A 25,439-nucleotide genomic window follows, 5' to 3' on the forward strand; every position below is an offset into this window, starting at 1 on the left:
TGTGTTTAAAAATCACAACTCAATTCAAGACAGCAATTGTTACAACCCCGGTTATTTTTACCCCTACGCAAAAAGAGGGATGTTGACCGCTATGTGTGTCTGCCTGCAGCACCGTAGCACTTTAAAGGGTGAACCGATTCGGATGCGGTTTTTTGTTACTGCAGTGTTTTTTTAATATTTTATATTATATTTTAATATAAATGTGCGTGAATTTAAAGGAAATGTTTTACGCAAAAAATGATGATTTAACTTTTAATTTTGTTGTAACTTTGTTTTGTTATAGCTAACACATAAAATTAAGATTAACGCTATAATTTATTAACACAAGTTGTCGAAATTTCGAAAGCTGTTAGTTTTCCGTCAGTCTCCCTTAAGCGTCCATTGTCGACGCTTGCTGTAGGGTTGGTACAGCCAGCAACAGAAGTTCGTTAACACTAGTCGATTTTCCAAACTGTACAGTATCAAATTTCGTAAATAATTGCTGTATTGTTAATGAAAAAAGTTTGAAACTAAGTAAATTTAAAACATCAACAACGCATACGTCTCAATCAATTTCTGACTCTTGATAATGTAACATCGCATAGTCGCAGTAAAAAGAAGAAATCTGAAAAAAGAAGTGAAAGAAAAATTAACGTGTCTTAAACATAAAGTCGTGGAAGCTTTGCGGTTTTATACATGTATTTGTGCACAAGGTACAAGATGCAGACTCGACGCCAACGCCGATGTCTTTGACTTGTCAGTTCAAAGCATTTGAGCGATTCGTCAGCGTTAGTGCTTGGAGATAATGAATTTTGGCTAATAATATAAATCTGTAGATAGTCCGATAGGATTCCGAAAAAAATGGAATCTTTCAGTTTATCACATCATTAAAAAGTAAAGAAGATAACACGCACTTAAGTTTGGTAATGAATGGGAGCTAAAAACATCACTTGCTAGTAAAAACCGTACTGGTATGTGACGTCACACGAAATTTTAAATCAGAGTATTCCTTTCATCTTTTTCTAAACGAAAAATTACTTATCCAATACTTATTTTAGATCTGTTTGATGGACTAAACAGATTTCTTTTTTGTCACATACCCTATTGTAACTTATCAGGCTCTGTATTAACTTCTGCCGTCTGTACTTCAGAAACACAACTCCTCATACCCAGGCTATTGTGGATGGGAAGTGGGTCAGGAGCTTGCACCATGAGTAGGAACTTTGTTACTTTTTTTATTCACAATTGCTCGGAACAGTTTTCCCCGTGCTACTTATTTTTTAGGTTAATTGGGCTTGCATAGGTGTTGCGAACGCAATTGTGATTCAAGTTTCGGAGATTTTTTGTTGAAGCTTTTTTTTGTATGGCAACATGAATGTCTTATGTCACGCTTATGTCACATTTTTTGACGTGATTAAAATTCAAAATTCAAGCTTTCATTATGATCGCTGCAGCATTATTTATTAATTAAAACTATGTAAATTATTATTGAATAAATATTAAGTGGTTGTACATACAATCACGCTCGATCTAGGAGACACTTGCGTGGATAGATTAAGTCTTCAACTCAAATAATGCACGTCTAAAATCATCAAACGCTGCAATCATTTTTGAATTACCCTCACAAGAACTTCCATACAAACTATCCGATATAAAATTGAAAACATTTCAATTCCCATACAAATGAATTGTATGAAACTACAAATAAATCTATTCGCTACAAAGACTCAAAGGGCCAACAATTTAAGTGCCATCTTCCCACCGAAATCAAAGCGGTTCTATTCCCATTTGGGCAAAAACTGCAGTGAACAGTTGCTTAGTGGTACTTGCTAATGGCATAGTGCCATAGTGGCACTAACTGCGAGCACGCGACACTACTCATAATATTCCCCTCGCATTTATAATACAGAGGAATAAAATGGTCTATCGATCCTATAGGGGACGTAGGGCTGTCCCAAAAAAAAAAAATTTTTTTTTTGTGTATAACAGAATATTTATGAAAAAGAAGCCATGTTTATTTATGACACGTATAATACATAAACAAACATGGCTTTTTTATCATATTATCATAAGTTATGTAATACTTCTACATTAAAACTTATGTTTCGTAAATTTAATATTCAAAATTTAATATTTCGTGGTTAGCATTATTAATGAAGCGGCGGCACCCATTGTAACATTAGTCTTATTAGCATAATTAATTACCAATTATTTTAATATGCCACATTAGTTTTTGAGAAAGACATCACCATATTTAAAGCGGTATTTTTATGGTTTAATTAATTTTGTATATAATATTACAATCACCATAAAAAACTTGTATTGAAACATAACTATGAAAGTTAAATTCCTTAAAACAAATGGGAATTTTTAAAGTTATCTACCAAGCATATTACGTATGTTAAATTGAACTAAACTCACACGATAATTCATTAATAGCTAGTTTTTTGCCTTCAAAAAGTCAGGCTAGGAGGTAAAATTAGACGTAACTTCATTTATGTCATAAAGATTAAAGTACAAATGAGATTACACGAAGTAAAGTTAAAAAAAAAGAAAGTAGGTACCGCAATTTTTTTCAAAAGTATTTTTTATTATCTCTATTTCTTTTCTCTCGTGGCAACCCTGGCACGCGCACCCATGGACGTTGTTCGCACGGCGTGTTTATATTACTGGCAGAATTGCCATTTTTTTTGGCGTTAGATCCAATGAATCAGAAAGCTCGCTATAATGCGAGTAATCGTTTGAATCCGTTATATTTCTATCAGATTATTTTTTAGTGATGGGCACTGAATTAATGGCCATCCCTTTGTGCTAAATGAGATTATATTTCGAAAATATTTGATGTAGAAGTTTTAATATTGGATGAGAGTTGCAAAGGCTGCGTGTGTTTACACACTGGTGGTGTTTTGTTGCTTTACCCGACAGACTAACAAGAGGTGTTATGTTTATATAAAAATAAATAATATTTTATATTTACTGTTGTGTTTTCAAATGGGAATCGTACATTTGTACATATTTAGAGTATCTTTTATATAAGATTTTTCATTTCAGCAGTAACTTACATTGCTAAGTATTAAAATACTCTGCATCAAAACTAAACTTACATACATTGATACACAAACACATCATACTTTGATACAGGGTGTCATCATTAACCCACCCAAAAAAATGCAAAAATTAAATCATAAACAAAAAACAATAAGTACAGATGTCAATCATAGACCATAGAGCATACATAGAGGGATCGTAGCCTCTAATAAAGGCCTATTGTCCTCCCCCCGTATTTATTTCAGAGATAGATAATCTTTTATTATTCCTAGTCACAATTTATGGTTGGCCGTCGAATTTCATTTGTCATTGGCAGCCATTGTGAAAGGTCTTTTGTGCCCCATTCTTGGAAAGCGATCGATAAAGTATTGATATTATTATGTTAGCCTGATTTTGTTAGTTAGTATTATATATTAGGTTTTTGGTATTTGTGTTGTGTAATTTAGTGTTTACTGGTGATACTGGTGATGGGCTCCTTTTTCCGCACGTAGGCTCCAAGTCGGCCCATTGTGCGTCAGGTGGCTTTGGGAGGCTGTCAGTCCAGCCATCCCAACTCCCTCCAGATAATTTAGTGTTTATCTTAATGATAATATATTTCTCATATACACAGCCTTTTATAGTCCTTCACTAGACAGTCTTTAGGCCTAGACAAGTAATTTACTTGGAGCGAAGTTCTTATGATTAGTTATATAATTTTCGTACTCATACTTAGCCTCCTAGTCCCAAAATAGATTTTAGTCTAAGCAAAATGGAGGTTGATAAGGAGGTAGCTATCCTTTATTTACTATTAAATTCGGAACAGAGGTTTAACACTAATTGCAGAAGCAAGCAGAGGTTTAAAATAAATGGTACAACAGTAACATAAACCACAGTGAAAGTAACTTATATGATACTGGCTGTTGCCCGCGACTTCGTCCCCGTGGGTAGAAGATATAAGTTATGATTTGTACCTGCCCTATTTTTTTTCACATTTTCCTTTGTATCTTCGCTCCTATTAGTCGCAGCGTGATGGTTTATAGCCTAAAACCTTCCTTGATGAGTGGTCTATTCAACACAAAAATAATTTTTCAATTTGGACCAGTAGTTCCTGAGATAAGCGCGTTCAAACAAACAAACTCTTCAGCTTTATATATTAGTATAGAGTATAGATTAAGATTTTTAATAAATTGTCAGTGCTATTTAGCAAACACACACAGCTTATTAAGTGACTTCCTTTTTGTACAGCGATATTTTACCGAAACGTTTTATTTATATTTAAACACTATTTCAAAAAGAAATACAATTCAAAAACTTCACAAATCAATGTAAATAACCTAAAACCAACGTAGGCAGTTCGAAATTGGTTATCGTATTACCAAAAACCGTTAAACGCATTCGAAAATTTAGAAAAACACGCCGTTTAAGTTTAAAATCACATTCAAAAAAATTCGAAAAACCTTCGGAAGTGTTTCTTTTAATAGTTACCATTATTTTACGTGTCTTAATGGGTTTTACCATTTACAAGTAGCTGTCAATGGTAATTCACCTTCGTTACAAAATCAATGGAGTTTTGATACTTAAAGTGTACGTTTTGATTCAGAGTTTAACGACTTTAAACGCTTTTATCGATAAACCTGTTGTTTTGAGATGTGTCGGCATGGTACTGTTGTAGAGAAAAGTGGTTTGAACTATTCAAGTTTTTTTTTGTAAAGTTACTGTGTGAGTTTATGGAAAAGTAGACTTGAGGGGATTGTTTTAGAGACAAATAAACCTGAATAAACTTTATTTATACTAATAAGTAGATTTTTGTATTTTCGGATTTGTAAGAAAATCTTTCCCCATTTGCGGGAATAAACGCTTTTAAAATGACCGACGCAGTCAGTTACAGCGACAAATACAAACATGTTTTCAAAAACATACAATCTTAACAATAATGTTTTCATTTTATACCAAACACTTTTCTTCACGCCTGTACGGTTTAACGATTTAAAAGCCTATAATTGATTTCGCAATCTTAACCTCGACTGCACTCACTGTATTGTGAATAATCAATTTAAATAACTGATAGCGAATAACCTACTTTACAGGTTAACTTTCAAACTAGAAAAATAAACGGTTATAATCAGAAATCTGGTTTAAAACAGCAAAAAGATCTTGTGGTCTTATTTAGTTAATTGCCTTACTTAGTGACAAGGTAACTCGACCTTGAATAATTGACTAGACCAGACTAGTTTGATAGGTAACTGTACGGATATCCGAGTGGTTGAGAGTTGAGGTCATCGAGCCTAACGAATTGGTGCGACCTGTCGCGGGTTCGATCCCCGCGTAGGACAAGCATTTGTGATCCACGAATGCTTGTGTTGAGTCTGAGTAACTTACGTATAAAGTACATTCTGTGGTTTTTGCTTGAAAGAGAAACAAAACATCCCTACATACGTACAACGCGTTTACAATATTACTTTCATAACATTTTTGAACATCACATCTCTGCTTACCCTACACTAAACCTACCGTGATAATACAAATTACGTACAGTTTCAAATAGTTTTTGTTTCTCACTTCACAGTTTCCACTTATTCTTTGGCAGAGTCAAGCCGTTAATTGAAACCGAGTTTGGCACGAAACTTGTTGGCTTGCCAGCGTGATTGTCGAAGTCACAATATGCCTACCTAATATAGATCATAATGTAGTGTTACTACGATTTCTGCTTAATGGGGTAAGCAGAAACCTCCGATTATTATATCAGTAGCTTTTCTCACGGCTTCGGGTGGTCGGTTATATCGCGTTTCTAAGAGAACTCACTCGGACATAAGTCCGGGATAAAAATTATACGATGTTCTTTCTCAAGGTCAACTCTATCTCTGTACCAAATTTCATTAAAATCACGTGAAGGAACAGACAGACAGACAGAGTTACTTTCGCATTTATAATATTAGTAGGGATGAGGTTTATAGAGCTGTAGTGATGATTTACGAAAATAATAATAACAATAATAATTTAATTATGATTTCACGACATACAGTCTGTAAAACAAACAGACATACTTACAGATTCGGAGTCTTGGGAATACCCGTTTTTGATATAAAACTCTATTTAAGTAAATGTGTTAATAGCAAATAGAAAATGTGTGTGTCTATGCAAGCCTAAACTAATGAACAGATATTACACACATAAGTGGTATTCTTACAACATTATGTGCAATCAAATATATATTTTAAGTAGCATTTAGCAGGTCAACAATCAAAAATAAACCTTAAATGTAAAAATACAAAGTTTAATATCGCATTACAAAACAACTTTCAATACACAATAATGAAATTCGCCATACAGTACAGCATATAGCCAGGATCTAAAAATTCTAAGTCGTTTGAAACAATGGTGAGGCTTTAATCAACTATTGTTAATAGGAATTTATTGCTCATTAAAGGTATTATGAAGTAGGGACCATTCGCGGGTACCATAAATACAAAGCTTGATAGGTAATTAGACCGCAACGATTTCTATTGCCTCATACGACGGTAGGGTTGTATAATAGTGCTGGTTTTCTTTCTGATCTAGGTAAAACACATATTTGAAAATCGTAGGAAAGTGAAATCTGTAGTAAATTTTAAGAATTATTGCTGAGTGCGTCTGCAAACGATAGTGACGACAAAATACATTTTTTTCTGTTTGCCTGTATGTGCGTTTGTGCGCAATGATCTCAGCAAAAGCGAAGCATTGGGTAAGCTTCGCTAAACATTAAATGTAAGTGATGCGTTTTTGACACGATGGTAGTGTGAAAGTTGTGGAATAACTATCACACTTGAATTATAGACAGTAATTATAGCTATTTCTTAAAAACCCTGGCTTAAAATAAAACAGAGAGCCTTGAATAAAACAGATTATAAAAAATATTACAAAGAATATTATAAAACTGTTGTCACACAACCCTTGTACTATAAAATATCGTATTCGCTATTATTGATTGTATTGTTAAAATCGCACTTTATTGTGTTAAATAACACCTCTTTTATTAGGGCTTACAAATACGCACGCATATGCGTATTTTTTAAACTTGAATACAGATTTTAAACACACGTATAAAACAATATCATTACAGTATTGAAGGGAGATGGCACTCCGCTCTCTATCTCTCTTTCTCATCTCTCCGTCGCGCTTACACACCTGCAAAAATATAACTTTACAACGTGGTTTCCCAATGTCAAAGACCTTTTAACAATCAGCAATTTTTATAGAGATCTGTTTTGCTACCTCTTTTCGAAAACTTCTAAGAAAAAGCAATTTAGATTTATAGTCAATTCAAATGTTATTTCAATCAAATATAGCAATTTTCTGAATTGTTAGGTCATCCATTTTGTTTCAAGTAATTTGTGAAAACGATAAAAGATTTAATAGCTATATTTTTAAGATTGATATGAATTTTACACATTTAAATTAAGTCATTAATATATTTTTATAGTCCTGTCCGTATGAAAGACAGGCGGCAAGTGTTACTTTCGAATTAAATTAGATAGGATGATAAAATCATGAAAGACAAAGAAATAAAAAAGGGTCTAACTATGAAAATCAATCTAGCAAACGTCGTTCAGCTACGGGTAACATACCATCAGAACACACTAACAATACAAATTAACAAATCCTAGTCTTGTTAACGAAATAAATAACAATAAGTGTCAATTGTAATCACATTCACAAAGACACAGGTCAAGTTTTCGTGCATCAACACGCTTGTCCGCCGGGTTCGAATCCGACACATGTCGCGCACAGCGGGCTTGGCATGGTGACTTCAACCACTCGGCTATCCGGCAGTCAAATCTACTTAATCAAACGCATTAAAGAATTGTCTGTATGTCTATTGCATAGTATAAAAGGTTTAGGTCAAGGCTTATTCTGTTTTGGAGATATTTTGTACTAATGCCACTGAAATTGCATTTACCTTTGGTTTATGCCGTTTTGATTACTAAATGACTGTGGATTAGGTACACATGAAAATTTGATGTTTGTGTGGTCATCAAAAATGATTTTGTTAAATTGTTCTGTGTCAATTATTAGAGGAAGAAATAATGTTTTTTCTGGTAGTTATAATGCATTAATACTTGAAGTTAGTTCTTAATGAAAAGATGTTCGATTTTTTTGTGTTTTTGGTACACAAAAATGATTTAAAAATTCGATATTATATTGATTGAAAAAACTTAATGAAGAGGCTACATATGTCTTCTTAAAATCATCTCACATAATAAACATCAGTTCATTTGCCGGGGTATAGGGTTTGTCGTTAAGGATTCAAAAAGAAAGAAAGTAATAGAGCCTTTTTTATTAGTAAGTTATTCTAGTAGTGTTACCTTACATAGTTTCAGCTCTTCATGGGTCCATTACACCCTAAAACTAGATCAGAAATTAGGTTTCCATTACCTATACACACAAAACTCTAATTTACACAGGCAAAGTAACATGCGGTAAATCAAAAACTCTGTCACAGAACGAAAAACAAGACTTCACACATTAGGACCGAAGTCGGAACAACAGAGAGAGAACATAAAAAAAATATTGTCAAAAGTGAGTTGAACTTTCGTGTACAGGGTTCTGCATCATTTTGAAAGAGAATGCTAACTTGGAAGGTTTAATTATTCTGAGTTTGAATCACTTTATTTGGCTCTATTCATTTGTTTAACACTTAATAAATTATCGACTCTTTAATTAACTTAGTTTAAGATATTTTTAATACAGCCTGTTGATAGGTTAGAAAGAAGGCCAGAATTTTAAAATAATTAAACATCAAATAATGTAGGTACTTGCATTGCCAGAGAGATAACTTATCCATACTCAACTGATATTTTAAATTCCCGACAATGATCTGCATGACAAAAAATTTTTTGCTTACCATTAATTTTAGGCTTACCAGATTTAGCCAGATACCTTAACCTAACAAACGCAACAACACAAGTACCATTATTATAAAGCTCTCACCCGTACACACAACCCTAGAAGCATCCAAAAAGTACCAGCCCTACTGCGTATGTTATTCCAAACGTAAATCCTACCAGGTTTTTGATTTATGCTCCGCGCGAATAATATTGCATTCCTCCGTTTTACCTGTTTCTGCTAACCCATGATTTATACCACACGTTTTTTGGGTGTGAATGTATGTCGTAAATATGATTTTGGGCTAGACCTACCCGAGTGTACGCCTGTATTTTACTTCTAAAGTATATTCTGTGGGTTTTGTAGAGAAGATTATGTTTATTGTAATCGTCGCCCTTTGCGTCTTATTAATGTTGTAATGTATTGTTATTGTTTTGTTTTTTGCTTTTGAAGATACCTTTTTTTAGGGATCGGTGCGAAAGGGTAGATATCGAAATTATATTACTGAGACTTCGGTGTCTTATCGTCTGAAACTAGTCTCGTGAATCGTGATAACTACTATTTTAAATTTTCACTAATTATGTATTTCTGTTGAGGCTATAGCGAAAATAGCTGAAGCAACGGTTGGTAAAATCATAAATTTAATGTCGGACCCAGCTTCTTCAGTTATTTATATATTTAGTGTATTTGTACGGAACAAGTCTTCTCGAGTCTGACTCGCACGTGACCGTTTATCAATATATTAGAATACTCTTTTTTCATGTAACACAGTTTGAAAGCTCATCTTTCCCCCTATACGTGAAGAACAGCGTCTTTCTAGACCATTTAATTGTCCAACACTTAACTACACAGCACACTCAAACTCCAATTAAGTTGATATTACTAACAAACCCATATTTAATATGTCTGACTTCGACTATTTCGACTCACAAGTGCCCAGAAACAGTTATCTTAAGTCTGGACACTGTCTGCTATACCCTCGAGATAATTGGATGAAACTACATTTAGTTGTTTTGAGAGGAATTGTGTCTGCATGTGTACAATTAGACTAAGATATAAGTGTTGAGTATGTAATTTAAAATTGAACTTTTAAAAGGAAAATCTTTATTTGTGTCTAAATTTAATTTGTATTAAGATGCATTGGCTTTAGATCGAATGAATAATGTTTTGTTTTAGACTGCTTTTTACATATTTAACAGAACTGTAATAATAAGGTAACATTTTTTATAAAACGTCCCCCGCAAAAAGGAATTCAATACTTGTACATGCATAAGAACACCAAGTCCAAGAATAACCATTCGCGGATAAAAATAATGCTTGTCTTACGCTGGGATCGAACCCGCGAAACTCCACGCACAGTGGATTTAGCGTGATAACCTCAACCACTCTTGACATCTGTGCAAGTCTTTGAACTAAGGGCAGTTAGTGAGTCTTATTATCCAAGAACTTAATTACGATGAAAAAAGCGATTTAAAACTAATTGAATAAAGAAAATATTTCATCATACTCCACTTAAATATAACAATATTTTATTCATTTATTTTAGTACGTGTTTTCAAACTACGTGTATGATCACAAGACACACTAATAAAGTCCACTTATTAGTCTTAAAAGGTAGACTATAAATAAAAAATATGTATTAAAAACTATACTCAAGAATCATTAGTGCTAAGGTACAGTTGTTACTGAAGATATAATTGGAGGAAATAGCCAAATTCAATTGTTTCAGAGAGAGACTGATTGTGTTATTAAGTGGGAGCAGGTGTGCTGTCTACCCCCTATTCCCGGGGGTGCAAGGGGTCTTTATGAGGCTGTAAGTACCTATATATATAAATACACTTACATCCTAGTTGGTACTCTAAAGGTTTGGACAAAACTTACGACTGGATTGTCCTTCAAAAGTTTTTATAAATTTTTAACAAGTATTAGACTTTATTTTTTTGGATATATTTCGTATCTTTAAATAGCAACAAACTAACCAGCGATGATTGCACAATGATTGCTGTTGAGTATCGAATTTGTGCTACATCATTCGTTGCTTGTTCGTAACCCGACTTGTCATATAACAACATCAATTGTTATGCAAATTTTACTATTGTTTAAGCCTTCGATAGATACTAGACGAAATGTGCTTTCTTTATTATTTATTTCCTTATTTTATTAATATTTATCTGATTCAGCAAACTTCATTCTGTCGGACTGATTTATGAATCTCATCTATCCCGGGCGTTACCCAAACGCACACAAAAATCATTAAAATTAGTCCAGCCGTTTAGGAGGAATTCACTGGCATACACAATTAAGTACAGTCCAATTTAAACATATCATACATTTCGTTATCTAACTTACCTATAATAAATACTCTTTACATAAAACCTCCTTACACAAATTCTTAAAACACACAAGTAAGCAAACCTCTTTGCTCTGCATTTTAATCTCATTTGCTAACTAATGATTCAATATAACAGTAATCAGATATTCAACACTACAATGGGTGGTCAAAACTATGTTTTATTTTACAATAATGTTTCTTAGTAATTTATTCTCGTGTTAGTTCTTTGAAACGGTGTCAGATTCTTATATGTCTGAATTGTTAGACGTAAACAAGTATTCATTACAATGATTTTGTATTGTATGAGTTTTATTAAAATGTAAGTTTTTTAAACATTTTTGGGACTGTAAGCTACAGAATACCTAGACTATTATTGTAATTTGTACCATTTTATTTTTTATTGTTTTGTAAGACGTATTTCGTATTATAACTTATTCGTAGATTTCTAGTTTTCTTAGCCTGTAAGTCCGTCTGTCACGAGCCAGTATGAGTTGAATTTTCATCGATAATGTGTTTTTATAACCTCAAATAATTAAAATAAACATTGAGGTTAAGCAGTGGTTGCAACGGTCTTAAATTTACTCGTCTTTTTCGAGCAATCCCCACGAGTTTCGGGCAGCATGAGATCCGCAGATAATTTTAACACAAATTTCATTAATATTGATTCAGCATTTTCATCGAAATATAACAGACAGACGTTGTTATTTTCACATATAGTTAAAATTATAGTAGTCTGTGAATTAGCTACCAAATTCCAATTCTCAACCTATAACTCTAGATTTAATTACAGCACAATATATGATTAATACCGTGGTTCCGCCTATATTCTGCTACCGAACACCATTTTATAAATTACAGTCTTTACAACATACAACTTTTGGTTTACTTACTCTAGCAAAATTGAACCTTAATACGTTGCAATAAGATCCCTGTTAATATTCAAATTCTACTTGCATAGTACTCTTGTAAATTCCTAGCAAAAATGAACCTTAACACGTTGGCATAAGAGTTTTGTTTAAATTCAAGTGCCCTATAATTTTACTTGAGTTACTACTTCCTGAGCTAATTAATGAGTAAGTCTTGATTGGCGTTACTTAATTGATAAGAAGATTTATTGAGCTATTTGTCTTAGGTTAGGTAGCCAACATACTAGAATATATTATCACTATTCCGTATATACATTTCAAGTTAAAATTGTGAAAGAAATTTAATAAGTCTTGAAAAAAGTACAAACCTGGTTTTCAAATATTTACTACTAGCTGTTGCCCGCGACTTCGTCCCCGTGGGTAGAAGATTTTAGTTATGATTTATACCTGCCCTGTTTATTTCACATTTTCCATTTTATCTTCGCTCATATTAGTCGCAGCGTGATGGTTTATAGCCTAAAGCCTTCGTCGATAAATGGTCTATTCAACACAAAAAGAATTGTTCAATTTGGACCAGTAGTTCCTGAGATTAGCGCGTTCAAACAAACAAACTCTTCAGCTTTATATATTAGTATAGATAGTTCCTGAGATTAGCGCGTTCAAACAAACAAACAAACTCTTCAGCTTTATATATTAGTATAGATATATATGAATATAAGCTACCGTCATATCCTAACGTGAAATTCATTTATATCTCGATAACAATCGAAGATAATAATTTTGTTAACATTATGGGTTAACCAAATATACAGTAAAGTACTTGGATTATGTATTAACCACATTGTTTTATCAAATTCAGATTGTTTCCCATCTGGATTATTCTGAATTACATTCATTTATTTTAAGTTGCCTTATGTTATGCGAAATATATATTAACACATATATTGATATTAAATAAAAAAAAAACAACGCAAAAATTCTGATATACCGCCATTTCGCTGTATAAAAAACAAAAACGTCCATGAAAACGTTCTAAAATATCGAAATACCCTCGAAAGTCGATGTTTAATAATTAAATTTCATACACCGCTGGAGTATTCGGAAAGTGGCGATTTACCTGTAAATTAATTCGGCATCAGCTTCGACATGTTGGCCGTGTACAACCCTAGCCGGCTTTTTATAGGGCTGTCACGAATAATTTTACACAATTTTATTTAGACCGATATTTAACACAATCACTTATATCTTATTTATCTTCAACTTTTAATTGGTTAAATATCTATTCGTTCTCTATCGCTACGTTTTTTTTATGATGTTATTATCAACTATGGTTTTAAGTATAAATTTGCAAAGTTACGTTGATTAATCAACAAAAGTAATTCAACAAATACATGGTTTAGTAGACTGTAATTTCCCCTTCGGTGTACAAGAGCATGATATCACATTTATATTCAAGATTAACTGAACAAATCGCATTCTAAAACAAGAAGTTTATTGACAAAGCCATAGATCACAACTTCTGTAACGCAAAAGGGTGCATAACCTCAAATATTAAAATATATGGTTCAATCAACACGCTAAATATTGGATTATAAGCGTTGTGGTGTGTTATTAATGTCAATCAATCTTGTGGCTGTGGCAAACACTCAATAAGCACGTATTTAGCAGAATTATGTAACATTAAACTACGTATTTACACTAAGATTTAAGAATTCATTAGCTAGATTATTACTTCAGAATTACCACTATAGGTATATGGAATGTTTTTTTTTCTTGTGTAAAGTGCCCCACTGATGTTCAAAAGCCTCCCGTAAGACCTATGATTCTCTATCCTGTCCTACTTTAAACCAGTCCATGTGGTCTGCATTCATGGCATCCGAAATGCCACCGCTTCTCAGACCGGACACGACTGCGTGGCTTTAGAAAAGAGGCAAAAAATAGAAGAAAAAATTATGTATTACAAATTAAAACATTCAAATTTTAATACAACCAAAAATAACAGCTGTAACAGCCGTACAAAACCAAATGGCGCTTAAAATTTAAAACTACATCAACCAATTAGCTGGCACTATCGACTGAAATTAATTCATTTTTTTTAATTGGCAGCCCTAACGCTGCATGAGTCCCTAGGGTTGGCAACTTCGACAATTTGTAACATTGTACGAGTTGTGTCGCTGTCCACTGTATAACATATTTACGATACGAAATATTAATCTGGTTGGTAACATAGCGGCGATAGTTTGGCAGACTAGACAAGCACATAGATTATTATATTGTTCAGATAGGCAAGTTGGAGCCAGTTTTTTTGTGGATGTTTTTTAAGGTAATTTTGTAGTGTTGTTTGACTTACTTCGAAGTATAAAGCTAGGTTTTTTTTGATTGACTATGGTAAAGGTTTATTCTATTTGTGGAGGTTAGACAGGTAAGTTTTAATTAAAATACGATACTTTTTTAAATCTAGTTAAAATGCTTCTATAACTGAAAAAAAACAAGGTATTCGCTATAGTTAATTGCACCGGTTTAAAATTAAGATTAGATTTCTATTTAATAAACTACAATAAGCACAAAAGTTGGAAATGAAAAAAAAATGTAATATACATATAAGTATACAATTTAATTCAGATCACCAAAAATAAAACTTTATTATAGCAGTAAATAACTTTCGTTTTCAAACGTCCTGAAGCAATATATTTCTGTATTCATATTTACTAAATTTCACTTTATCAACATATATTCAACCTGACAGCTTCCAATTTACCGAAAATCTATTGAAACCTTTATAAAATAACATAATAAATAAAGATCAGATCAATTGAAAACCAATTTAAATTCAATTTTTACCAAATCTAAGAGAAGCAATATAAATTGATATCAATTTCATACAAATCTAATAGTTATTAATTAATTTTCATAGCTATAAAATTTTAGAAATTCAAGCAAAAGTCGTTTGTAAGTTGCGAAATATTGAGCTAAAATGCATGCAAAAATTTGGCATTGAAGTATGAATTTTAGCTAGTATAGTTGACATAATATATGTATAGTGTCGCCATATTCAAAGTTATGTTTCTGATTGAATAAATGTTGATCATTAATTTATTTTAATAATAGGTACTTATGCAGTTTTACTTTTGGATCAGAAAAATACAAAATACGTAAGAAATCAACTAATGCCCGATGATTATTGGAGGTGTAAAATCTTTTTAGAAAAATCAAGCCGTTAATAATACAACTTGAAATTGTATAATTTATTTTCTTAGTCATTTACATCATCACTTTTACATTATATATGAGTTTTTATGCTCGCATTGCTACATTTCCTATCACACTACCCAAAAAGAAATGTCGAAACAAACTTGTACCTGTCTGAGCTATAATAAAATTGTGTACAGAGGGCGCTCTATATATAATTCATGCGCCAACGTTTAACAGTAGGTGCGAATAAATATCGGGGTCCCTGCCCCTTCCTCGCCTCACTAAATTAGTATTTTATTGCTATCGCTCGTTTTCAATTTTTATTGGGCTTTGCCAAATAGAAACGTATAAATCTTGTAACATTGATTTCGCACGATGGATTCATAGCTGTTAAAAATATAACTTTTATTGCGGTTTTTGTTGCTATAAACTTACTAATTTAATGAGAGATCGATTTTATATTGACTTCAGATGAAAACTACGTCATAAAATTAATTCTGATTACACTCATCTAAGAGTATGGCTTTAGCGGGAAAGTTGACTGTCAAAGTCCCAAACAACCACATTTTCTTAAACTCTTAAAGGTTTCTTAAGTATTTTACTTTATATTTGTTACTTTAAACCACAAGAATTTAACGTATTTCTATTAAGTCAAATTAAAATTGACGTGACGTCTACGTGTTTGAGTAGGTAAATCTAGAAAAAATAGATCAGCAATCAATTTGATCTTCAACCTTAATCATCCAATCAAAATCCCTACTAATATTATAAATATGAAAGTAACTCTGTCTGTCTGTCTGTCTGTTACGCTTTCACGTCTAAACCAACGAACTGATTTTAATAAAATTTGATACAGAGATAGAGTTGACCTTGAGAAAGAACATAGGATAGTTTTTATCCCGGACTTTTGAAGAGTTCTCTTGGAAACGGGATATAACCGACCTCGACGCGGGCGAAGCCGCGGGTGAAAAGCTAGTTCTACAATAAACTCTACATTTCACAATCTAAGCTTCAGTTAAACTTAAACCAAATCTCTAAATTCGTCGGTAACTAACAGTAAATTTAACTCTTGTCGTGTGAACATAATTGGATTGACACTGCTGTCATCAGTCAAAGTTTATATCGTTAACTGCGTTCTATCACTACATGTTTATAACTTAACTAGTTACCGTACGTTTAACGTAAGTGTTAATGTTTTATTGGTTTCAGGATGATGACGTGTATTAATCAAAATGTATTTATTAATTGTATTAACACCTCGACACAATAAGATTGGAGGTATAAGTTTGAAATGAGTGTCTGTTGGTTTGCCTGTCTGTTTGTCTGCTTGAGGCCCTTTACGTTTTTTTTTTTTAGGTTCCAAAAACATACAGGGAAATTTATTATAATTATACAAAGAAACAGTTAATCTACCCGTCCATTTATTAAAAGATTGAATACAGTCATTTAATTAGTCAGAAATTTAATTTGAACCAAACCAAAAATACAATTACCAGTTGTAAGTCAAACGAAAACTCAAACCCTTCCAATAATAACTACTTAAATACTCACGAAAACCATTAAATTTATGAAACATGGCGTTTTAACGCCATAATGACAGATTGCCATAAATATTTGGCATGGCAACACTATAAAAAACATCTTTAGAACTTCAACAACCACGCTTATAAAGTACTCCCATAATTATGGGGCAATTTTTATGTATGGCAAGTAAAATTGTCGGTCGGAATTCTGAACTTCAATCGTAATTCATAACAATACATTTTCGAGTTATTTTGGTACGCGTGTTCAAAACGAAGAGATAAATATTTCGGAAGATTATTTCATATGTAGATATTATTTCGTTTTTTTGTAGCAATATTATTTATTTTTATAATGTTTTACCCCTTATCTATAATATGCTTTCTGTTACAATATTTCTATAACTAAACTTTTACTTTGTTTTCAGGTACGTCACATTTGATCAAAATAAAACCTGAAGTAACCCATCTTCAGATTAATGTAAGTAAAAGAAAGACCCTTTAAACAATATCGCCACATTATACTCAGGCTAGTAATTATTTAGGTGTCATTTGGTCCCATAAAAATTACAAACATCACGAGTGGACATCCCCTAGAATTCAGTTAGTCAGTACATACTTTAACGCTTGCCGAATCAGACTTATTATATCCTTAATCATGGACACTGACTTAATCGTTTCATTTGTCACTTCGATCGATAGTTCAAACATGTATAAAACTAAACTTAATTAAAATTATCCAAAATTCCAGTACGAAATTCAATATTAAGTTATAATTTAACTGGTGACGTTTCCAGTGCGTCTAATTCGATATAAACTTAAGTTATCGCTAAGTTATTGTTGTAGATGTTTTGCTTCGTCAAGCCAATCTAAGTTGAGCAGACAACAATTATAAGTTTCGCCGCCTCCTGTCATTTTGTTTAACGTTCCTACTTTTGTTAACTTCGAAATAACTTAATGTTTATAGTACTGTTCCGGTATTCCATTGAATTCTAAGTAAACATAATTTGCTTTAAGAATGTTTGCCCGCGTACTCCGGGATTTTATAAAAGAATCCTGAAAGTAATTACAGTTTGTATCGCTCGGCCCACTCACCTTGATGTGGGTCAATCTTTATTTTTCTTCCGCATCCATCAACTTTTCCTTCATTCACCTCAAAGAGCACACGGGAAAAATACTCGAGAAGTCGTTCAAAAAGCTTAATCTAAAATATTTCCATTTAAACGGAAACCTCGACTGTTACGTGAAACTGCAAAGTGGTACGGGGGAGGAACGTCGCTCGACAAAAGTTCAAACTAAAGAAATCACGTTCTTGCACCATTGTCACCTGCGTCCACTACCAAAAGTGCATTTCAAGAAACTACCGACACAACGAGGGTTTCGTTTTTGTTTTATTCCTAACCTGAGGCGTCTGCAAACCGCCTCGGCACAAACAAATACACGTCCAACCGTAAAAACTAAATTAAATTGGCTTTACTTTGTCAAAAACAAAGTACAACATTCTCGGAAAAGTTGGAGAGCAGAATTTTCTTGGTTTGTACTGGTGTTTCCAAAAAATGTTAAAGTGGAACAATGTTTCAAGCTGACAAACGTTTTTATGATTCAACAGGAGCATGCTTAGCTTGCAGTCTTCACGGTTCCTCGTCGGAAAAACTTTCAGACGGTATTATAAATCGGTGAAGTCAGAGGGAGAAAGCAGATGTCTGGAATAGAACAAGTTCGGAAATTTACGGGCTGACCGGACCGTCAGTTTTTTGGCCAACTATTATAGTGCTCCGCCACACTGGGCGTGTAAAATTCATGTAATTTAAAACTTCTGTTGAATTAGTGAGTTTTTGTAAAGCATTTTGATTAATGTTACCTTCACACGGCGGGGGGTGGAGGAAACTTTTGCTATTACTTTGAATGGGTGTTTAAATTTCTCAATAAAAGTTGCTTGCAGGGTGTTTGGCCCCACATTGTGTATTTGATATTTTGACAGAGCCTTTGGATCGAACTTTGTGCCGGGGAACTTGGCGAGAACCGCTTCATAAACGTCTTTGGGGTACCTTTGAGTGTGTAGATGGGAAGTTTGTATTATGAGTGGAAACTTATTTATTAAGGCTGTATACTTGCTCCGCTATTTTCCGTTGTTTTGGTTTGTATCTGAAAGTGTCGTTCGTATATTTTAGCTGTTGTGAGGTCAAAGGGACAGCGTAGGTGTTGAGGTCAGACAAACAACGGTTTTGTGAACCCTTTTAGAGATTATTTTGTGTAATAATTAACATCAACGTAGTACCGAAATGGTGAGAAATGTTTATTTTTAATTTTCAAAAATACTTGAAATTTTTGCAGTGTAAGTGATTACAATTCAATCACATATCTTAATAATTATTTGACTTAAAAAACCGTCCTCACATTTGAGATTAGATAATTGTTGCGTCATATTTTCTTTAGGGGTGTAATAAAACATCATTATTATTCTAATAAGCAATTCCATGAATACCTATGTATAAAAAAAATAGCTCAGATAAATTAAATAATTTAGTACGATTTTATATGTATTACGAGAATTTCATAAACATTAATTTACAAACACAGACCTAACTTAGAATACAAATTTATATATTTTTTTCTCTGCATAACTTTTTACGTTACATAATACAAAATTCACATTTTCAAAAAAAAAAACCAACATTCTCATCATACTTGGACAGCAAACTCAAAAACAAACAAGAGCTTTAAGAACAATACGTCTTGCTACATCATTTAGGAGATAAATTGTAACATACCTGTTCTGTCCTGTCCAGTTTTATCTTGGAACAAAGATGGTGTATCCGACCATTTGTCATGTTGACAGCACGTGTACGTGCACCACGATCATTTATAGATCTCGCTGAGATGAATTTTGCGCGGTTTTCGGTTTACGATGTTGTTTTGTTTTAATTGATTAAAATAATCGGTTAAGTGTGATTTAGACTGGTTATGATGAGGGTTTGGTGCAAATAGACTGGAAATAAATGAAAAACGGTTTTCAGCTTATTTGTCCCCGTAATAGTTGCTTAATCTCGACCTTAATTTTAGTGTTCGCTGTTATAGTTATAGATATATAGATACAGCCTGGTGACGGCTTCAATATTATGAAAATTCAAAGGCGACAAGTAACTAAAAGTCTCGAATTTATATAAAAATATTCATAAGACATTTTCTCTTAGTCAAAACACCTTAATGTACCTTAGAATTCCAAGCAAAAAATGTGATTTAATATCTTTTTTTTTTAGTCTAAACAAATTCATATTTTTGAGCTACTGTCGAAAAAATCTACGAAATATTTGTCCACAAAAGACTTTTTGATCTTAAAAATATAAAATTCGAAATTCCTAAGATGACATTCCTGAGAGTATCTTTCGAAAATATATAAAATGCCTTAATTACTTTGGAAAGCAACAAGAAATATGTTATTAAAACAAAATGTTAAATACAGCGTGATCATAACACGGTCGCGTTAACAAATTTCAGTGTGGACTTAATTATAAATGCGGCAATAAAATCGATGGGTGACCAATTTTCTTTACAAATTTATTTTCTTACTCTATTTGTACGGCACATGAAGTCTTTAGTTCGATTCACACTTGTCCGACGATAGTTAAATAAATACTTAACTTCAGTGAAAAATGTACATAATATTTTGACCTTAATTTTCTCTCAAATTTTCCAAGTCAATTTAAAAACAAAACCTAAGTGCAATACATCCTTAGGGGCATGTAACATTAGCCAAAAGGCTTACTAATTCAGTACACATAAAAGAGGTGATAATACCACCTATGCAGGCGGTACATCTTAAGTGCTGTAGGATCCCCCACCTGGGATCCAACATCAAACTTAATATAATATACACGGCATATGTTGGTATAATACTGGGTTGCTGAAATTCAGCAATATAGGTCACAGGCATTTGAAAATGTTACGTCATATTAGCGTAGTTAGAAATAGGAAATTTCAAATGTGTGTGAGTGAGTCCTGACGCAAAAATAGGAGTGTTGTAAGTTTGATGTGTCTGTTGGTCTGTGTCATCGTAGTTCAAGAACAGATTGAGCGATTTCTATTTTGTTTATTCTGTATTAAAAGTGAATTTAAAAAGGCGCTTTTTAAAAAACATGAACAATGTTTAACAATTTTCAATACTTAAAGATTCTTTTAGACTATTTTTTTTGGTCTATGAAAAGGCTTAATTTTTCGAAACTTCAGAACAAGTGTACTCAAAACCCAGGTGTTTTGTTCATCCGACAAATTCCAAAAATATATCTTAATACAGGTGGGACAATTCACACCCTTTTAAACCTTAATTTTTAAGCAGAAACTCCGGACGTCCGTCCAAAATAGGTGTTAAAATTGACTCGAAGAGGGTAGTCATTAAATATTCTTATATGTCGAGTAAGTGACGTCATATGTGAGGGCTCGTTTACATAATTAGGATGCGACATCTTGTTCGTGTATTGAGGTTTTTATATCTATTTTGTATTGTACATTCGACTGCACGATTTTGGTAATTAAGTTGTTGAGGTGTAAACCTTATCAGTAGAATGTCCGCTCAACAGTCGGTGAGAATTTAGTTTTTTGCAACTTTACCAAATTTTATTACCGTTTAAATCTTTCCCTGAACTTTCACGAATATTTCAAGACTAAAATAATCCAAATCGGTAAAGCCGTTCTCGAGATTTCACGAGACTAACGAATAGCAATTTATTTTTACATCTATTTTCAATTTGGACCAGTAGTTCCTGAGATTAGCGCGTTCAAACAAACAAACTCTTCAGCTTTATATATTAGTATAGATTATAAAAGAAAATAATATAACTGGGCAGTGGGCTGTAAACTAAAGAGCTTGTCCATGACGCAAATAATAAAACCAGATGAAACCTAGAGTATGTAAGTAACTAAGTAGTGTACTACATAGTATACCTAGTATAAATCTACATACACATCAAATACCTCCATCTTTCTACCGCAACCCCACCTACTTTAAGAGCCCATAGCAACAGATAGTAAAACATTATTAATGATAACTAAAGTGCAATAGTTACATTGTTACATTTATAATGTAGGTGACAGACTCGTTAACTTGGCTCTTAATGGTTATTAACCCACTTCCAACGAATTTATGACGACCCCAAGATATGAATGATAAGTTATTAACGTGTGCTATTTTGAGAGGCATAAATTGTGTTATTTTAGATACGATGTTTCTCTATACTAATATTATAAAGATGAAATATTTGATTGTTTGTTTGACACGAATAGGCTTCGAAACTACTGGTTCGATTTTAAAAATTCTTTCTCTGTTGAGAAGCTACATTATCCCCGCTGAACGTAGGCTATAATTTATTTCAATAATATTAGGGTCCCGTAAGAAAATTGCGATATTGTAACCCAAGGTGTCATAACATCTATCAACCTCGCGGACGAAGTCGCGGGCAACTGCTAGTGTAAGTTAAAATTCTTTCTTCTTTCAATTAAATTCTTCTTCTTTCTTTTTTTCTTTCTTTTAAATTGTTTGCATTCTCTTTCTTGCAGCTGTTTTTGGTTATAACATTAAAGTAAGACTAAGCTTTGAGTATGTTAAAGCATTTCGCGATATTAGTAAAAAAAACTGTATATTGATTTCAATTGATAAAGTCAAAGAAAAATACTTAAGCTTACGACCCTGGAAATCGGTGTTATACTTAAGTTATATTTTGTTTAATAAAATACAAATTAAGAGACATTATTGTGTTAGAAAATGATATACAGCATCCCTTGTCCCTAACACTTTTCTCTACAATGTACAAATCTAAATGGTTCAATTATTAAGTCTACATTATTGAACAATTTATAAAGATCAGTGCTTATAATTTCTAGTCCAATAAAATCGCATCTAATCAAGTACATTATACGTCATATAAAATCTGACTCTAAATTGACTCAACCCGCTATTGTATCGGTTCTCATTGTTCCCATAATTTATACCAATTAGATTACAATATAAAAGGAATGCTTTAAGAAAATGCAGGTCCATACTAATTTCACATCTAACTACATTATCCCGTCAAGATAGTGCAAGTCATATGTTAGGGTATTGCCACACTGGCGACGCGGAATCGCTACGTGTTTTTGTGCTGAGTTCAGACGATGCAACGCAGCTGGCTTTCCTTCGTATTGGGTCGCGAAGAGATTGTCAAAATTCAATTAAAATGTAAGAGAATTCAGAAGTAATTTTGTGGACACACAAACTCTTGTTCGTTATGGAGATTAAACCCACGACACATCATGCGGAGTGGATTTGGCGTGGTGACCTATGCAATCAATAAATTGTATGCTTCATATACATAAAAAATGTACATAGATTGACAAATAGAAAACAAGACGTAGGTTTATCAATATAAAGATAGTAGTAATGTTTAACATGTCAAAAAAAACACTTTTACCAAATAATACAGTATTCTAGTAACTCAGTTAACGCAGCGTTACCGCTACGCTCGTGTGACATAGCCCTTATAATAGTATCGGATTCATACTTCATGCATTTGAATAGTTCAATAATTGTCAATTATACTTAGATAGTAATAAGACGTTATTACAATATTCTTCTGTTAAAGATATATTATAATTAAGGCGAATCATCTTCGGATATTTGTTTAAGGGCTAGGTTTATTTTTGTGGAGATTTACTTACTTTTCTTGTTAATTTGAAACTTTGATAAGGGAAATCTAGTTTAAAGTGGAAATTAATAAACTTTTAATAGCTCTTGTTCTATTGGTAAAATAGAACTTATTATTAGTAGTAGGTACAGAAAAAAAATGTTTTAGTATATTATGACTAAGTTATGTCCGTATGGTTACCAGAGTGGCATGGGTAATCGTATCGTGGGTTCGAATCCCGTGTTGGGTTTGCTCTGAGTTTAGGTGTCTTGTGCATCTGAATTGAATATTTGCGGAATATGCAATACAAGCGTTAAATTCCTTATTGCGAGATCCGTTTTTTAAATACCTCATAACTAGTATTTATCTTGTAAATACGATGTACGAGTATACGTACATTTATTACGTCGCCACTAAAGTTCTCTCCTCGTCTTTACAGAAAATGCTTCGTAACGCATCATTGTTAGAAATTAATAACTGTAGTCATAGAAAACCAGTGCCATTAATATTGATTTAATAGGTGATACTAACTTACTTGGCAAGGAAGTAGTTATGGTATAGAAAAATCGGAATTTAGACGTTTTAAATTTTAGTCAAGTGTTTGTCTTAGTCCTAAACTGTCTGTCTGTATAGTATAATATGTGTATAGTGTAATTTTGCTGCGCATCTAGGTCAAGCAGCCTAAGATACGGTCATTTTGTTATGTCAAACAATTTTTTGGAAAAATTGACTGTTTCGACATAACCCTTCGTGTCGCTTATCCGACTCCCCCTTGACATTTTCAATTCCTAACTTACATGCCCTAACATCCCTAATCAAATAAAACCTTAAAATCCACCACCGAAACCGTCACTAATTCCCCAATAAAGTACAGTCAGCGACATCAATCATGACGTCACGGTACAGTCGAAGTCATCAGCCAACAAAGGCGGTAATCAGATGGTAATTGAATGTCTGCTGCGGATGCTGTGTACATAAATCTTAGTGAATTACCGCTGAAGGTTCCCGCTGAAATACAGCTATTGTTTCAAAGGAAATTCTGTAATGGTTGAACGGTTTTCCTGTACCTATTTGAGTTTAAAAGGTATATTTAGATTTGTTGTTTCACATACTAGGCGTTTTGTACATACAGGTTTGGGTACATATGTGTCTAGTTTTATAATGAAAAGGGATTGAATGAATGAATGAAATTATTGTTATAATTATAGCTAAGTTGTCATAAAATAGGGTATTTCACTAGATATGATAATGCAAATCTGTTCGGAAATGGAAACATATGGAAAACGTATTTTTTCATCTTATTACATCTTCAAAAAATAAGGAAGATAAAAAACACTTAAACAAGTGGGGGCTAGTAACATCACTTTCTAGTAAAAATCGTACTAGTAAGTGACGTCACACGCGATTTTAGATCAATGTATCCCCCTACATTAGTCATTGGAGATCTATCTGACTGACAGACTAAACCGTTTTTTTTTGTCAAATACTCTGCCATTTTCTTTAAGAATTATATTTATAAGTCTCACTAAACTGGTGTAAACATACCACCTTCACAAGAATAACGTTTTAAAAATCCAACTGTAAATAAAAATAAAACTCAAAAGCAGCACTCCATAATATCCACGATTTAGAGCACAAAAGAAAAACACATCTTTGATTCCACTTCAATAATTCATTGCAATGAGAAATGTTGTCAATACTCGCTACAATGGGAAGGTACTTCGTTGGAGCATTACCCCCCCACTGCCCCCCCCTCGATTACGCTCAGGAACCGTTCTCATGATGGATAGCCGGAAGCTACCGGTGCTATACCATTGCCGTATAGTTAACAAAAGCATTTACAGAATTTTCAAATGCTTTTTTTAATGATTTTTGTTTTTGAGGTTATGTTTTAGACTTGGACTTTTTTTGTTTCATTCGAATTGAAGTATGCTTTAATAGGTTACGTAGTATTCATTTAAAAAAAAAATCTTGGTAATTAAAAATGGATTAAAATGTTGTAAAG

The 25,439-nt window shown here is 32.9% G+C and overlaps 1 protein-coding gene across 12 annotated transcripts in view; it reads left to right on the forward strand.

Moving 5' to 3' along the window:
• Positions 1-25,439, forward strand: part of LOC113498009 (latrophilin Cirl) — a 292,737-nt gene that overhangs the window by 115,503 nt on the left and 151,795 nt on the right. For 2 of the 12 annotated variants that reach the window (XM_026877875.1, XM_026877878.1), the window contains exons 2-3: positions 10,598-10,681; positions 17,207-17,259. The exons of 9 other annotated variants lie outside the window; for them this stretch is intronic. The gene's annotated coding sequence lies outside the window, so the exon portion shown is untranslated. Of the gene's footprint in view, positions 1-10,525; positions 10,682-17,206; positions 17,260-25,439 lie in introns of those variants that run through there. One more of the 12 variants, XM_026877879.1, reaches the window with a different exon arrangement.

The sequence above is a fragment of the Trichoplusia ni genome, chromosome 10 (genome assembly GCF_003590095.1).
Source record: "Trichoplusia ni isolate ovarian cell line Hi5 chromosome 10, tn1, whole genome shotgun sequence".
In the NCBI taxonomy this organism is placed as follows: domain Eukaryota; kingdom Metazoa; phylum Arthropoda; class Insecta; order Lepidoptera; family Noctuidae; genus Trichoplusia; species Trichoplusia ni.